Genomic DNA, 17,106 nt, shown 5'->3' with positions numbered 1-17,106 from the left:
CAGCATGGGTTAGAAATATCTTCATGGTTATCTTGGTAGAAAGAAGCTAATGATTATTGTTGTTTTGTAATTTGCCCTGAGGAGAAAGGAAATGGGCTGCCATTCAGACAGAGCCCAAATAGCCTGGCATCATCAATGTTTATTTATATTATGGCAACCACCCAAGTGACCACCCAGGATGGAGTCAGCATTTGAAAGGAAGTGTGGTCCGACGATTCAATTTCCCTCCATCTACCCAAATCTTTTTCATATTATTAATATAATACTTTCCACACTGTATTATAGTTTCGTACAAAAGCGGCAGACTAAACACCAGCTTGTGAGCTCTTTGTTGTAACTGGATCTTGTTTACCTCTCCGCCTCCCCAGTACCTAGAACAGTAACTGGCCTGTTGCAAGTGCACACTAAATGCTGAATGGATGAAGAAGTTAGAGAGCAATACTTCAACTCACTCAAGGTCAAGCCAAACAGAAACCAAGATCCTTGCCAACCCAGCTTCTAGGGTAGGCTAGGGTCTCCAAGCAGTTTGCCAGCTGAAGCAGTCAGATCCCCAGGATTATCCCAGCTAGGAAAGTTCCCTACGTTGGCTTCACTAAGGGCCATTATGGGCAGATACCACAGCCCCTCCCTGCCAGCCCAACCCATATGGAACTGCAAGAGAGAGGAGAGTGGGGAACCCCCAAAATGGAAGAGGAGCAAAAGGAAAGAAAGTGGGAAGACAGTTCAGGATCGAGGGATCAAAGCAAAGCGGAAAAGTGGATCTAAAATGGAGGCAACATCCAAACAAAGTCATAGTCACAGGTTTCTATGAACAGTTCTGGGAGAAGATAGAAAGGAAAGATTGACTCCTTTCAAAGGGGAATCAAAGCTGAGAACTTCTGCCCTGGCCAGCAGTCCTCCACGGTCTGCAGAACTGAAGGATTGGAAGGGACCAGGACATAAGAAAGATAAGCATAGGGCTCTGGGGTGTAGGGTCATCCTCTTCCCTATCGACATGGCTCCAGTCTACTCTGAGCCCACCCTGAGCTTTGGTGACCAAGGATCACTGCTTGGGGATCACGGGAACAGGAGCTATGACAGAAAGGTCTTAGCTGCCACCCTTCCCATCCACAGTACCAGTCGCACATTCCTAAGAGCTGTCCTGAATTTCCCTGTGGAAGCACAGGTCTATAGAAAATTCTAGATGTCTGTATAGACACCCTTTATTTTCTTGAAATCAATCGCTGAATTGTCCCTCCTTCTTTTGCCCTACTTCTAGAATTCTCTCTCATCTCCTCCCAGCCTCTGCTTTCAGAATTGTCGCTGCTGCTCTCTGCTGAACCCTCTCCAAACTCTCTATTGGCATCTTTAGCTGAGGGGCTTATGGTGGGACCCATTTCTCCAGCAAAGTCCTGAGAAGCAGTCTGTCGTTATCTCTGGGCAGAAACAATCAGAAAGTGAATCTCTGGACAAGGACACAGAGTAGGTGAGGCAAGCAAATGATGTTTTGTGTCCTGCCCGATGTTTTGTGTGCCCCTCACTCTTACATCTCTGAAGCTTCCCTTTTTTTCCTCTGCCATTCAGCTGTCACAACATCCCAGAGTCCTGGCATAGTCTCCTGTTCTGAATGCTAAACAGAGACTAAACTTTCACAATAAAAGAAGGACACATTTCCAACCCAAGGATAAGGGTATTGAATTATAGAGCCCCTTTGGATAAAGTAGGACAAGAAACACCTCATATTCACGGGGTGTCAGAGAAGCAGAGAGCAGGCCCTAGAGATAAGGAAAGCAGACTGAGAGGAACCCAATACCCTGGCCAAGTCACCCAGATACACAGCATTTATCAACCTGTCTAGACATGGGGCTGGCACCTGCTGGTGGCCCACTCAGGGGAATACAAGTTTATTGAAAATAATCCTATACTTGCCAGTTAACCCGTGAACAAACGAACCACTGGCAGAGCAACAATAACCCAACTCACTGAACAAATATGGACCAAGGGCTTACTGTGTGCCAGGCACTGGGGACACAGAGATGAGTAAGACAGCCCCCATTTTCTAGCAGCTTACTCTCAATTTGGGAAGAGAGACAGATACTTAGTAGAGTAAAATGATATCTACCATATCTACAACACTCACGGCATTTAAAAGTGTCGAGATACATCAACGCATTTAATCTTCCCAGCATCTCAGTGAGGAAGGTGCCATTATGTCTCCTGCTTTGCAGATGAGGAAATCATACCGCAGGGACATGAAGTGACTTATCCATGGTACCAACGCTAGTAAGTGGTAGAGCTAAGCTTCAGCCCAGGCAACATGACTCCAGAGTCCTTGCGTTTGACAGTTTACCTCCTCTACAGAGGTAGAAGCAGACGTGAAGCACTGTGGGCAGAGGAGAAGGGGGTCCAAGCTGCTGCAGCAAAGAGGAGAAAGGCTTCCCAGGGTAGGCAGCACAGGGACTGGCCCTGAAGAATGAGAAGGAAAAGTCAGGACATTGGGGCGGAGGGGCCAGATGAAACCATGGGGTCAGAGAGTCTGGGAGATACATGTTAGCCAGTTTAGCTTGAATTTCAGAGCAGAAGGGATTGGCTAGTAGAGGTTAGATTGCAAAGGGCCTTGAATACAGCTGAGAATCAATCTGTGGGTGATGGGGAGCCATTGAAGGTTTGAGAGCAGGGCAGTGATGTACTCAGGCAGCAGAGAGAACAGTCTGGATGGAAGGCAGAGACTCCAGAGCAAGTATTTTGGTGCCTACTGATAGGGTATTGACACGAGATAAAGAGGAACTGTGCTAGGGTAGTCAGCAGTGGTGGAAAGGAAAGGAGGTAACAAATTCAAATGACAGAAATTTAACAGAACTTAGTGACAAACCAGAAGCTGGAGCATTTTTGTGAACTGTAGGTCACCCTAGTGAGTAGTCAACCAATCAATACCTGTACGGATGCTGAGGGAGAGGGAGTCAGTGGGGCTTCGCTGTACATTAAACAGAAGGCGTCGTTCTGGCTTTTCCAAGTAGTTAAATGGGCTTGTGGTAGAAAAGTTGCAGGTGCAAAGGCGGAAATCTTACATATTTATTCTTTCAGGAAGACAGCCTACTGACTGTCTTTAAGAGGAAGTGAGCTCCACCCAATGTCAAAAAAAAAAAAAAACCATAACAGAAGGAATAAGTTAGATGAGAAATGTTAAAGGAATTAGGGACCTTCCTGAGCAGAAAGGTACAAAGAACATCCCCTTTTGTAACCATGTGCTTCCTTCCATGAGTAATTTAGATTTACCCACTCAATTCCCAGTCAGAGAACCAAAAGGAAAAAGAAAAAAAAAAAAAAAGAAAAAGAAAAGATTTGCCCCAAAGCTTCTGAATTGGTAACTTGTCAGTGAATCCCATTTGGACCGATTAAAATATGTGTAATACCTGTATTTGAATCTACACCAAAAATGAAATAGCTAACTTACAGTGGAAAATATTTGTGTGCATTTTAAAAAATAAAAGCGCCCTGAGATGTTTATGTAGGTATACTCATGTAGAACATCTGATACATCTACTTATGGTATAACTACCTTCTCCCAGAAACAAACTCTGAGCCAAAGATCCATGTGCTTACTGAGGAGCTGCCCCCAGAGGAAACCAGGAAGGGAGTGGAAACACAGGAAGAAGAAGAAGGAAGGAAGGGAACCATTTTAGGGAAAGCTCCAGATCCAGCCTGATCCCATGGACAGCTCTGGGGTATAAACTGCACCTCAGAGTTAGTCCTGCCTTAAGATAAAAAGGTGTTTGTACTTCTACACTAGCCAGTCATTCCGTGGTATGGGGGTAGAGGGTAGGAGAGGTGTATCACTCCAAGCTCCGTGGTAGTCTGGAAGGGCAGGAACCTCCATGTCTATAGGAAATCCTCTGAAGGTCACAGGTACAAACTATTAGCATCAGAACACATACTTTAAAAAGCTGGGAAAGAGACACAGAGCTGGTAAGAGGGCCAAGAAGATTTAGGTGGGCACCAACTGTGTCCACTACACCATGTATTATATCTATATAAAACCTGGATATACATACAGATACCAAGGGTATATAATATGTCACTGCTCAGAGTAAAGATCTCTGGTGCAACAACAACCATAAACCACTGTGTGGCCTGGAGAGTCCAGTTTAAAAGAAAAAAAAATCCCAGTGTGAAAACAGATGGTCTGAAAGATTCAGAGGAACGCTCAATCTACTGAGGGAAGAGGCAGGATCCAAAAGATCAAGAGGCTGGAGAATCTGACAAGAAGGAATGCGATAGGAATAAATCTATGGTTCAAAGTCAACAATGGCCCCAGTAGCAGACACAGGAAACCCAGCTCAGCAGCATCAGGTGCTAAAGATACCTGTGTAACTCAGCTTGGCCAGTAACTCCACAGAAGCCAATCCTCCCATGACCCAGAACACCCCATCTAATCTCACGTTGCATTCAAAGGAAGGCAAGGTCTGGACCAGAGAGGCAAGGGACCCTTCTCTGTGGCACTGGCCCCGCCACGCCTACAGTGTGGCCTTTGGTTCTGGTGCCACAACTAAAAGAACATGGACCGCCCACATGATTCCAGAATAACCTAACACAGATGGTCTGTGAACTTGGCACCAAATAATGGGGGATGCAGGTGACACAACTGGGAATATTGTCTCTAGAGAAGGAAAGACATGGAGACATGTTAGGTGACTCTAAGTCTGTCCTTGTGACAAGAACAGTTATACGTGTTCTGTGTGACTCAAAGTATAGAAGGAGGCCCAGTAGGTAAAAGTTACAGGGAGATGGGGTTCAAGAGCCAGAGCGAGTGGAGGAGAGGGGATAGAGGGCAGAACTTGGGGTGGGGGGAAGTGACGAGCAGGTCCCACTCCAGAAGTAGGCAGGGCATTCCCTATCACTCCATCATCAGTCCCCAAGCCTGCTGTGCACTGAAGCCACTTGGGAACTTTCTAGTAATACATTTCTGGGATGACAACCAGAAATGCATATTCTAATAAGCTTCCTAAACTTTCCCTCATGCTATCACCCAACATTTGTGCTCGGACCAGTCTCTGGAACCACGGGTGAAGACATCTCATCAAGGATGACTAGAGGGAGCCCAGATATCAGCTGGGGAAGGAGGCATAGAGAAGGTGAATGTATTCCCTTCAAATCCTGGACATCTGTGGGCCTGGGACTGTGGGATTCTGGGTTTCACAGCAGAGAAGTCAGTGTGAAGAACGCTGTTCAATAGAGAGCGGGGACTTGGAGCCAAACAAACCTGAATTTACACTCAGGCTCTGCTATGTATCAGCTGAGGGGTCCTGGGCAAGTCATTCCTACTTTCCAAACCTCACTCTTCTCCCCTGTGAAATGGGAGGTCACCCTACCACCTCAGAGAGTTGTTGTGGGGCTTGAATGAGAGTATAGAATATAAACGAAGAGTCTATAGCACGTGAGGTCCCTTCTAAAGAAAAGCATGAATCGCCTGGTCATGAAAGAGAATGGAACACTCCTCAGCTTTGGGACAAATTCTTCAAAGCAAATATATTGGATGCTCCGTACCAATGCTGATGTAAGACATTCAGAAAAGAATAAAAGGCATTCTTTCCCTATATGTGGTTTGCTCAATTAAGAAAGATTAATATAGAGGGGCACCTGGGTGGCTCAGTCAGTTGAACGGTGACTTCAGCTCAGGTCATGATCTCGCAGTCAGTGAGTTTGAGCCCCACGTAGGTAGGGCTCTGTGCTGACAGCTCAGGGCCTGGAACCTGCTTTGGATTCTGTGTCTCCCTCTCTCTCTCTCTCTGCCTCTTCCTCTCTCTCTCTCTCTCTCTCTCTCTCTCTCTTTCTCTCTCTCTCCCCAAAATAAAGAAAAACATTTGAAAAAAAAGAAAGATTAATATAGAGAACTTACCTACCCTTAGCATGTATGAAAGAGGATCATATAACTTCAAAACAAAACAGCATTCATTAGCTTTTAATGAAGACCAACAATACTCGTTAACATGTTTTCTGCCTCTATACTTCCAGTGAATTCATGCGAGCAGGCTTCCACTATAGGTGCTGAAGCAAGTATAACATTTACTATAAGACTTGACATGGGGGGGGGGGGCGCCTGGGTGGCTCAGTCATTTAAGCATCTGACTTCGGCTCAGGTCATGATCTCGCGGTTTGCGAGTTCGAGCCCCGGGTCGGGCTCTCTGCTGACAGCTCAGAGCCTGGAGCCTGCTTCGGATTCTGTGTCTCCCTCTCTCTCTGCCCCTCCCCTGCTTATGCTCTGTCTTTCGCTGTCTCAAGAATAAATAAAACATTAAAAAAAAATAAAAAGAAAAAGACTTGACATGGGGATATGAACAAGTCTCTAAATACAGTTTACCCTGCTCCAAGCACTCACCTGCTGCCATCCCGTCTGCAGGGCTCTTTCTGATATGCCAGTAGTCAGGGCCTGAGGCAGGGCCTTTGGATGTGGTTGTGAGGGTTGTTCACAGCAGCAGGGCTTCAGGCTGTGTGAGCTAATGTTCCCCTTGGTAAGCTGTTCCCCCCGGCATAGGGTTGTGTCCACTGGAGGAAAGGATGCCATTTCTTAATTTTTTTTTAATTTTATTTTAGAGAAGTGGGCGGTGGGGTGGGGGAGTGGCAGAGGGAGAGACAGAGACAGAGAATCTTGAGCAGGGTCCATGCTCGGCACGAGCCAGATGCGGGGCTTGATCCAAAAGACGGCGGATCATGACCTAAGCTGAAATCAAGAGTTGAACACTCCACCTGCTGAGCCACCCAGGTACCTAAAAGGATGCCATTTCTAATCTACACACAGCCATATGGGCTAGGTGGTCCTGCCTGGAATGGGAGAAATGGGGCGTCAGTTATTTTTGTGAAAGATCCCCTCCCTACCAAGAAACCATTCCTGCCACAGTCTTCTGCAGTTCAGCTGATGGAGATGCATTCTTCCAGTAGCTCAAGCCAGAATCCATGGAGTCCTCCTTGATTTCTCCCTTTAATCTCATACCTTACCTTTTATCTGTTTACCTTTACCTTCAAAATATGTCCAATATCTAAACTCTTTCACATCACCATCACCTCTCCCATGGATTCTTGAAATATAGCCTCCTAGCCGGCCTTTCTGCTTCTGCCCCTGCCCTCCCATAGTCCGTGCACAACACAAAGGCCACTGTGATCCTTGTAGACCCACAATCCTGTGGGCAGGCCCTTCCAGTGGCTTCACAGCTCCTCCTACAAAAGCCCAAGTCTCGTGCATTTGGTTTGTGTCTGTCTCTCCTAAGATCCAAGGTCTACGAAGGCACGGGCTTTAGTCTGTTTTGTTTGTTCCGCTAACCCAGAGTCAGCACCAGTGTGCCTAGCACTGAGCAGGCATCCAGTAGAGCATTCTTGAATAAGTGAGTGGTCGGGGCGCCTGGGTGGCTCGGTCGGTTAAGCGTCCGACTTCGGCTCAGGTCATGATCTCGCTGTCCGTGAGTTCGAGCCCCGCGTCGGGCTCTGTGCTGACAGCTCAGAGCCTGGGGCCTGTTGCAGATTCTGTGTCTCCCTCTCTCTGACCCTCCCCCGTTCATGCTCTGTCTCTCTCTGTCTCAAAAATAAATAAACGTTAAAAAAAAATTTAAAAAAAAAAAAAAAGAATAAGTGAGTGGTCTTCACCATGGTCCCCAGGGCGACACATACGCAATCCGTGCAAGGTCCCTGCACCTCTGGATGGGAGTGGTGTTGGTCTCCATTGCTCACAGGATCTGCAGAAACATCTACCTCTGGTCCACACCTCCCTCTGATATGGCTATTTCAGCCTCCTGCCCTACAACAGGTCAGCTCATGCCCTCCCCTTCAGGAACAAATGTCACCCATCTCTCAATAACGCAGAGTTTTAACGAACAGAAGGAACTCCTGATTTTAACCTACACAAAATTCCCTACAGCAGGGGAATAGAAAGGCTGGGGAAAGACAGGGGAATAAGGAAAGGTATCTACAGCAGGAAAAGCAAGGGACAAATTAGTCACTCCATCAGTTGTGCTGGGATCCGCTTTAACACATGACAGTGCTCATCCCCGTCCCTCCATCATCCCCTCAGTTGCAAGTGAGCCTTTGATGTCAGAGACTCATTCATCAGCAGACACCTGTGTGTCTCCCAGATGCAAACAGTGATCAGTCCAGGTGCCCATCCTCCAAGCCCCGCTTAACTGTGGTGACAGGGAAGAGGGAGGGGGAGGGCCTGGGGGGGCTGCTGCTTCTTCTGTTTCCTGGACACATTGCCTCTCTCTCTGCCTCCCACACAAACATGTCAGCTCCCTCTCAGCCAGGGTCGTGTCCCATGACCCTCCTTGACAGCCACTCAGCTCCCCATGCGCCTTTCAGAGCTAGGGCTGCGGGAGGTGGGGGCAGGGGGGTCAGGGTCACTTGAGCCCACTTGAGGTGGATGGGTTGGGGATAGGACAGGGTCTGCTCACAGGGGCAGCAAGGGAACTTCAAGTCTGTGTCCATCTGCAGGGGGCAGATGAGATTGAGTTTAGCTGAAAGACAAGGAACAACTTGCAATCATAGCCCCAGACCATCCATCAGGAGCAGGAAGTTGAAGGTTAAACAGCTGTACGTTCCACCAGGTAGGCTGAGACCAGCAATGAGGAATCCCCGGAGAGGTCAGGGAGGGAGGCCACTAGGGAGCTTCAGGGCTGCAGGCATGGAACCAGGCTCAGGATAGATGACCAATATGTCCTGGTTTGCCTGGGATCTTCTCGTCTCAGGCACTAGAAGTCTCTGGTTCCAGGAAACCCCATCAGTCCCAGGCAAACCAGGACCAGAAGCAGGGAGCAAACCCCAAGAGCAAGGCCAAACCCTGGTGTGTGGGAGGGACACAGGGAAGACACAGAACAGTGACTCCAACAGAGTGACCCAGGCAGAAAGCCCAGGTGTAGGAACCAGGACAGATGACAGAAATTTGGCTCAGGAAGATGTGAGGTAAAGTGCCATCAAGGAGGTTAAAAGGTATTCCATTAAAAAGAAAAAAATTTTCCATAGTCCAAAAAATTTAAAGAATCGAAGTTAAAAGTAGGCATATTTAAAATACAACTTATTGGGGCGCCTGGGTGGCTCTGTCGGTTGGACGACCGACTTCGGCTCGAGTCATGATCTCGCGGTCCGTGAGTTCGAGCCCCGCGTCGGGCTCTGTGCCGACAGCTCGGAGCCCGGAGCTTGTTTCAGATTCTGTGTCTCCCTCTCTCTGCCCCTCCCCCGTTCATGCTCTGTCTCTCTCTGTCTCAAAAATAAATAAACGTTGAAAAAAAATTTTTTAAATACAACTTATTGCCTTAAAGTAGATGGAACATCTTCCAAAGATACGTAACTATGCAGTGTTTCCCCTCCTCACCCTTAATAACTCATAGGTTGAGCTCATAGGAAGCTAGCAAGACACAAGCAGCTGGGGAGACACTGTTCTAAGGCAGCTTTCCAGAAATATGCCTAATCTGGGAAGAGAAGTTCACACGGAATCTGATTATGTAGGTTAATAATTGTCAAGCTCAGAGAGATCGAAAGACCAAGCCTCAGTTCTAGATGGCATAGCCAAAATTGAGCTCTGCTGTTTCCCACGGTGGTGAGTCTAGACTCATCCATTTATCAGAGGTTAATGTGCTGCAGCTGAGTACAATTATTGGTCATAACAAGTGCCCCAGCTGGAGGCCGGCTTCCGGATGACCCTTTCCCCAGAGAAGAGAGTGTTCCCACTAACCCAGGAGTGCGGTGAAGAGAAGCCATTCATCCCATAGCCAGATCTGACATTAAACACTGAACAGGTGTGCAACGAGGTAGAGGCCCCCCAGTTGTGATTTCTATGGCTTCCACATTTATCTTTACCATGACTGGAGGACAAAAAGCTGGGTTTGATCTGATAGGGAGGAGAAGTGCAGAGGGTTCTGGAACAACGCTTGAGTGCCTGGCACCAAAAAATCAGGCTCACTTTATGGGCAACTGCTAGAGCCCTTGAGGGAAGCTGGGTGTCAGTGTTCTTCAAAGGCATTTTGCTCTCCTATCAACAAGTCACTGTCACAGTACAAAGATGAGTACAAGGGCTTATGTCTAGGTTCCTTTTTAAAAATTTTTTTTAATGTTTATTTATTTTTGAGAGAGAGAGAGAGAGAGAGAATGGGAGTGGGGGAGAGGCAGAGAGAGGAGACACAGAATCGGAAGCAGGCTCCAGGTTCTGAGCTGTCAGCACAGAGCCTGCCACGGGGCTCGGACTCACTAACCGTGAGATCATGACCTGAGCCCAAGTCAGACACTTAACCCACTGAGCCACCCAGGCAACCCCCCTGGTTCTTATTAGGTATGACATATAGACTTTCCTAAGGACTGGTGGAAAGACTAACGACGATGGCTTCCGGTAATTGCTCTGACACTACCTGTCTTGACCTGAAGCCATGTCCCCTCTGTGGGGCTTCACATCTACACGCAGTAACTGAGGGCCCTCAGGCTGGATGTGCTCTGGGCTGCTTTGTAGCTATGACATCCAAAAGCCTTGATAAACCAAATCATCCCCAAACACTTCCTTGTTGTTATCTACTCAAGTTAGAAACTGCCATTTTCTCTAAACCACAAACAATCTACTCTTATAATAGGTCAGCCCCAGGGGAACCTGGGTGGCTCAGTCGGTTAAGCATTCGACTCTGGATTTCAGCCCACTCACAATCTCTTGATTTGTGCTCTGCGCTGACAGTGCAGAGCCTGCTTGGGATTCATTCTCTCTCTCTCTCAACATAAATAAATAAACTTAAAAAAATAACAATGGGTCAGGCCTCTGTGGCACTGGGCAGTATTGCAAGCTAGGTTCTGGAGAAAACTAGATACAGGTCCTTCACTGCATTTTCAGTTTAAAATGCAGGAGGAGCTGCCTGAACAGTATTTTCTACACCGCCCCACATCCTGCAGTCTGGCACGCTTGGACTATTTCGATTCTCTGGAACACACTATATACCTTTACCTCCATGCCTCCACAAGTCTTGGGTCCCCTGGGACACACACTCTGAGGTAGGCACGTGTGTAGGACAGGTTCAGGGGTGTCCCGAGGAGACATGTCTGTCCTGGAGTAGGGGAAGCAGGACTGGTAGAGGGAGAGCCCGCCCTGTGATATAGTCATACCACAGGCTTTGGCAGATCCCATGGGGCGCTCTGGAGCTAGGACGGCCCTTCAGAGCTGTGCTCAACTGAGGCAAGGGGGCTGGGCCTTTGTACCCATCTATAGACCAGTCCCCTAGGGAGGAGACAAGGGCAATTTCGGTGAGCTGTGGACGCCTGGGAGGACCCTGAAAGGGAAGGAGGGAAGCAGAGGGGAAGGCCTGGGGGCAAGCGGAGCCTGGCTGGGAGAGCAGTGTCCTGCTTCAGATGTCATTAGTGTCTTAGCCCTTCATCATCTTTGCGGACGTTATTTCCACAAAGATCTCTGAAAACACTACCCCGACAGTGTTTATTATCTCCGCCAAACCACATTCTCAGCGAATAAGAAGACAGACATATCATAAATGCCAGCCGTTTCCTCCCGCCCCAGTTTAGATTTCAGGACAATGCGTTTATTACTGTTGAATCATGTGGCCACCACATATAGGAAACAGCCTGATTAGAGGGGGCTGGGGGACCTGGCTCGCCTGCATCCTGTCTCCCACGGAGCCAGACCCAGCCGGATACTCCAGTAGAAGCCCACTTCCGCCTTCTCTATCCCCTCCCTCAACAAAACCATCCAGGAGGAAAACGTTTTCCTGTCTTGGGTGGAGAGAGAACTTTGTCCTCTATATGAGGGTGAAAGGGGAAAGTACACCATGAGTGGACACTTTCAACTCTCCATTTTTCCTTGTATTGTATATTTCAACACAGCCTGCCCGAACATGGCTCTGTTCAACGTGTTTATATTCAGATTCTGGGTATTTTATGTTACCGTCACTTTATTTCATTCTGCCGAAAACCCTACAGGGTACAAACAAATCTGACCTTGCCATGAGCTAAAACTCCTTAAAGCATCACTGTCTGTTATAAATACTTGAATAAAAGAAATCCTCCAAAGTTCAGCTGGCCTGCCATTTCATTCTAGATGGACAGTTTGAAATGAGGATCAGGGTAGAGACCACCTTCAGTCAACTAAAAACCAAAATAAATAAATAAAACCAAACAAATAAATAAAAACCAAAATAAATTGCATTGCTTGGCAGAATGACATATTTTCATTTGCTTATTTAGCCATCTAGTCATTTACTAATTGGATGGTAAATGTATCACATACATTGTATGATATTGTATGTATTAAGTCCTTTAATTGTCTTAGGGCTGTAGGAAATGCAAGGGTGTGTAGGAATCATCCCTTGTCCTGGAGAAGCTTACGGTAGAGAAGTGGGCTGTTTAGAACAGGGGCTGGGATGCATGAAAGAATTATTCATTTGAGCCTAGGATGGTGGCAAGATCCATAAGGCAGGGAGAATGGCGGGAAGAGTGGCTGTACATGGCACCTGTGTTGCCCTGAATTTTGCCACTACGCTTTGTCCCAAAGGCACTGTGGAACGAACCATCGAAACATTTTAAGCAGAGGAGTCCCATGGTGCCATACTGCCACCAGACTCTAAGTGGCACGCTGAGACTACAAACAAATGAGATTGAAGGCAAAAGAGTGTGGCTTATAGAGTCATGTATCCCTAGCTCTCAGCACATCCACACAATAGAGGCTCAATACATGTTTGTTGAAGAATGAATGAGTGCATGGAGGTGTTTCAGAATAGCAGAAGAGATGGGACCTCTGGAGATGACAGGAAGTGGGGCCTGAGGAAGTTTAGGAAATGTTTGGAATGCCCATAATGGGAATCCAGGAGTTAATAAGCAAATGATGGATAAAATGATTGCCAGGCAGCTCAACAGCATTAGTCATCAGGGAAATGCACATCCAAACCATAACGGGGTACCACTTCAAATACACTGGAATGGCTATAATCAAAAAGATGAATAATAACAAGTGTTGGCAAAGATACGGAGAAACTGGGAACCTCCTGGTGTGCTGGTGGGAATGTAAAATGGCTCAACGGCTTTGGAAAACAGCTCGGCAGTTTCTCAAAAAGGTTAAACATAGACTTTAACATAGGAGCCAGCATTTCCACTTCTGATATATACCCAATAGAAATGAAAACCTCTGGCCACTCACAGATCTACATACGAATGCTCACAGCAGCACCATTCATAATAGCTAAGAAGTAGAAACCACCCAAATGCCCATGAACTGATAAATGAATAAGCAAAATGTGTTATATTCATACTGTGACATTGTGACTTACAATAAGAAGTATATATTTGGTCATCAACCTTATTTCTGGCAAGAAGCCCCTAAAACCCTTGGAATTTCCTAAGTGATGAAAGTCAAAATGGTACCTTTTGTGATGCTAATAAGGTGACTTGGGGACCTTACCTAAGGCTGAGGCCTGATTGCCAGGGGAACCAACCTGAGGATTCAAGGGCTGGAACTTTCGGTCCCACCCCCTGACCTCCAGTAAGGGGAGAGGAGCTGGAGGTTGAAACAATTGCCAGAGACCAATGATTTAATCAATCATGGCTGTGTAATGAAGCCTCCCATAAAAACCCAAAAGGGTTTGGAGAGCTTCCGGGCTGGTGAACACATGGAGATTTGGGGAGGGCACCATGCCTGGAAAGGATTTGGAAGCTCTGTCCCTTTTCCCTATTCCTCGTCCTGTCCTTTTATAGTAAACTAGTAATCGAGAGGTGCTTTGGTGGCTCAGTTGGCTGAGAGTCGGACTTCAGCTCTGGTCATGATCACCTGCTTCGTGAATTCGAGCCTCATATCAGGCTCTCTGCCGGCAGCTTGGAACCTGCTTAGGATCCTCTGTCCCCTTCTCTCTACCTGCCCCTCCCCCGCTTATGCTTGCTCTTCTCTCTCTCTCTCAAAAATAAACAAACATTAAATATATATATTTTAGGGGCGCCTGGCTGGCTCAGTCGGTCGAGCGTCCAACTTCGGCTCAGGTCATGATCTCACAGTTGGTGAGTTTTAGCCCTGCGTCGGGCTCTGTGCTGACAGCTCAGGGCCTGGAGCCTGCTTCGGATTCTGTGTCTCCCTATCTCTCTGCTCCTCCCCTGCTCACACTCTCTTTCTCAAAAATAAATAAAGATTTAAAAAAATTTAAATAAATGTGTATATACACATAAAATAAACTGGTTATTAAGGAAAATGTTTCTCTGAGTTATGTGAGTCACTTTAGCAAATTAATCAAACCCTAGGAGGGGGTTGTTGGAACCTCCAATCTGTTGCCAGTCGGTCAGAAACACGGGTCACTTGCAAATGACGTCTAGAGGAGGTGCAGACAGTCTTATAGGACTAACAACTAGGGCGCAGGGGTGCAAGAGCATCTCCTCCGGGGTCCCCCAAACAGACCAGATTGTACTACTGGCTGCTGACAAGATCCAAAGGCAGAGAGATGAGCATGGGGTGGGAACAAGAATTTATTTCAGAGAGGCCAACACTGGAAGATAGCGGACTATCTTCTCAAAGACAGTTTCTAAAGTGCTGAAAACACTTCCAGGTTTATGTGAGGAGAATGTGGGACAGAGGTCGGTGGGTACAGGAAGGTAGGCAGTACAGGTCAAGCGGATCACTGTCTTGAAATCACAGGCTACCTCAGGGCAGTCATTATTGCTGGAGGGGGTACTTTTGTTTTCCCTCCAGGATGCTTTGCCCGCTGGTCTTTTGCCTGAGTTAAGAGATAAGCTGGAAAGACTGAGGTTAAAATGCAGTAGTTGAAGTCCTTTCAGACTGAACCTGTGGAATCTGATGTTATCTCCAGATAAATAGTGGAGAAATCAGAAGGGATTTCAGTTGTAGGACACCCAGCTAGTGTCGGAGCATTGCTTGTTGGTGTGGAGGAAACTCTCGCCCTATGTCAGAACTGAGTCCAGAACCCAAGAAACATACAATGAAGTATTATTTGGCCATAAAAAGGAATGAAGTGTTAATACATGCTACGACATGGGTGAACCATGAAAATATTTTCCTAAATGAATAAAAGAGTCACAAAAGACCACATATTTCATGGTCCCATTTACGTGAAATGTCCAGAGCAGGTAGATCTAAAGAGGAAAACAGTAGATTAGTGGTGGTCTTGGGCTGCAGGTGCTTGGGGGGAAATGGAGATTGACTGCAAAAGGTATGGGCTTTGTTTTGAGAGTCATGAAAATGTTCCAAAATTGATTGTGTTTATTGGTTGTACAACTCAGAATATACTAAACCCACTGAGTTGTACACTTTTTGTTTTAAAGTTTATCCATTTTTCCTTTTTTTTTTTTTTGAGAGCAAGGCAGAGGGAGAGAGAAAATCCCAAGCAGGCTCCCCACTGTCAGTGTAGAGCCCAACGCGGGGCTCAGACTCATGAACTGTGAGATCATGACCTGAGCTGAAATCAAGAGTTGGATGCTTAACCAACTGAGCCACTTAGGCGCCCTGAGTCGTACATTTTAACTGAGTGAATTGTATGGTATGTGAAATACATTTCGATATAACTGTGACAAAAAAAAAAACAAAAAACCCAACACAATGACACACATATTTGTGGATAGAATGTTTACACACACACATTCACACACACATACCCACTGATGGTCAGGCCGTGGGGAGGTCCAATGTGGGAGTATGGTGACGCCACAGCCAAAGCAAGCAGTTTGATTCTCTAGCTTTCTCTGAGCAGCCACAATGGCTGAGGGAAGAAAGCAGGTGGAAAGACAGTCAATAACAACTACGGATAACTAATATTTGCTGAGAGCATCTATGATCCAGGCACTATAGAAAGCTTTACCCACATTATCTTATTATATGTACATACACACACACACACACATATACATATATATATAATTATTCATCATGTCCTTCCCTACGAGGTAGGTGTTCTCATAAACCTCAGTTTACAGATAAGGAAATTGAGTTCCAGAAAGATGAAGTAACCTGCCTGCAGTCTCACAGGGAAGGTGTGGGGACACTGCCCAGGCAGCCTGCCCCCGAGCATCTGCCCTTAATTCTGATGGATGCTGCTTTCCCGAAGGGTGGGGGCTGGAGGCACAGATGAAGGTCAAGGAGAGTGGGTTGGCAGCACCCTAGGAAGGTCGAGGTGCCAGTGGTCTCAACGAGGGTGAAGAAATGGTTCTGTGAGTGTCGCAGTGTCATGTGGGGCTGCAGCGTAAACTAAGGAGCTTGTGGCTACAACTCTTAGTTCTTGGAGAGGGGATAGTTTAAAGCTTGCTACATTCCAATGTGTGGATTCAGTGAGGCTGAACAGACTGCATGGGGGTCAGTCGTGGGGCTTGGACAGTGATGACAGATTGCTCATCATCCCAGATAGCGAAATGATTGAAGTTTTCCAAATCTTGAAACTCTATGGTTTTTCGAGGGAAGTACATACCAAGGACATAACCCCTAGGGGAAAACTGAAGGGAACTCTGTCACTTACCAACCAGATGTGGAGACTAAACATGCAAGAACCAGGACCCTGAAGGATACTGTTACTTCTGCCAGTGGTTCCCAGACTTGCCATCACCAACGGCATCTTTCAGTGATATCCTCTCAGAATGGCACATTTGGCAAGATGTTGACTATCCGATCACATCTTAATGAGTAATTTGTTTTCAACATTTTCATTAACCAGAGAGATTTACAGCTGCCAGTTAGAGCTTCTGACCAGCTGAGACCACCATCCCTGCTGGCTGGGTTGCTGGAAGCTGCAGGCCAGGAACCACAGATGTCATCAGCCAAAGTGGCAATACATGTGAAACTGTAGAATTTTTTTTCTGTCATGCTATCCAGGAAAGTGGGATGGCCCACAGTTACCCTGAGAACATCTTCAGGCTCCTAAGGGTGCACAGGCCTATGTCAGGAACGCTGTCCTCACCTCGTCCCTATGGTTAGGGCTGGCTCATTACAGGCCGCATGGAGGGTTGGGGCAGCTGTGCACCAGGCCAGGGTTTGGGACGCTGGAGAACAAGGTACTGCTTAATTAATACCAAATTGAAGGCTAAAGCATTGAGATTACATAAATTGAGATTGACAAGTCTGTGTGATTTTGTGCTTTTCAATGATGGAAATACCTTAGGTCTAGAGTCTAAAATGGCTATGTC

This window comes from Panthera uncia (genome assembly GCF_023721935.1).
Source record: "Panthera uncia isolate 11264 chromosome B3 unlocalized genomic scaffold, Puncia_PCG_1.0 HiC_scaffold_1, whole genome shotgun sequence".
NCBI lineage: Eukaryota > Metazoa > Chordata > Mammalia > Carnivora > Felidae > Panthera > Panthera uncia.
This window is presented reverse-complemented; position numbering follows the sequence as displayed.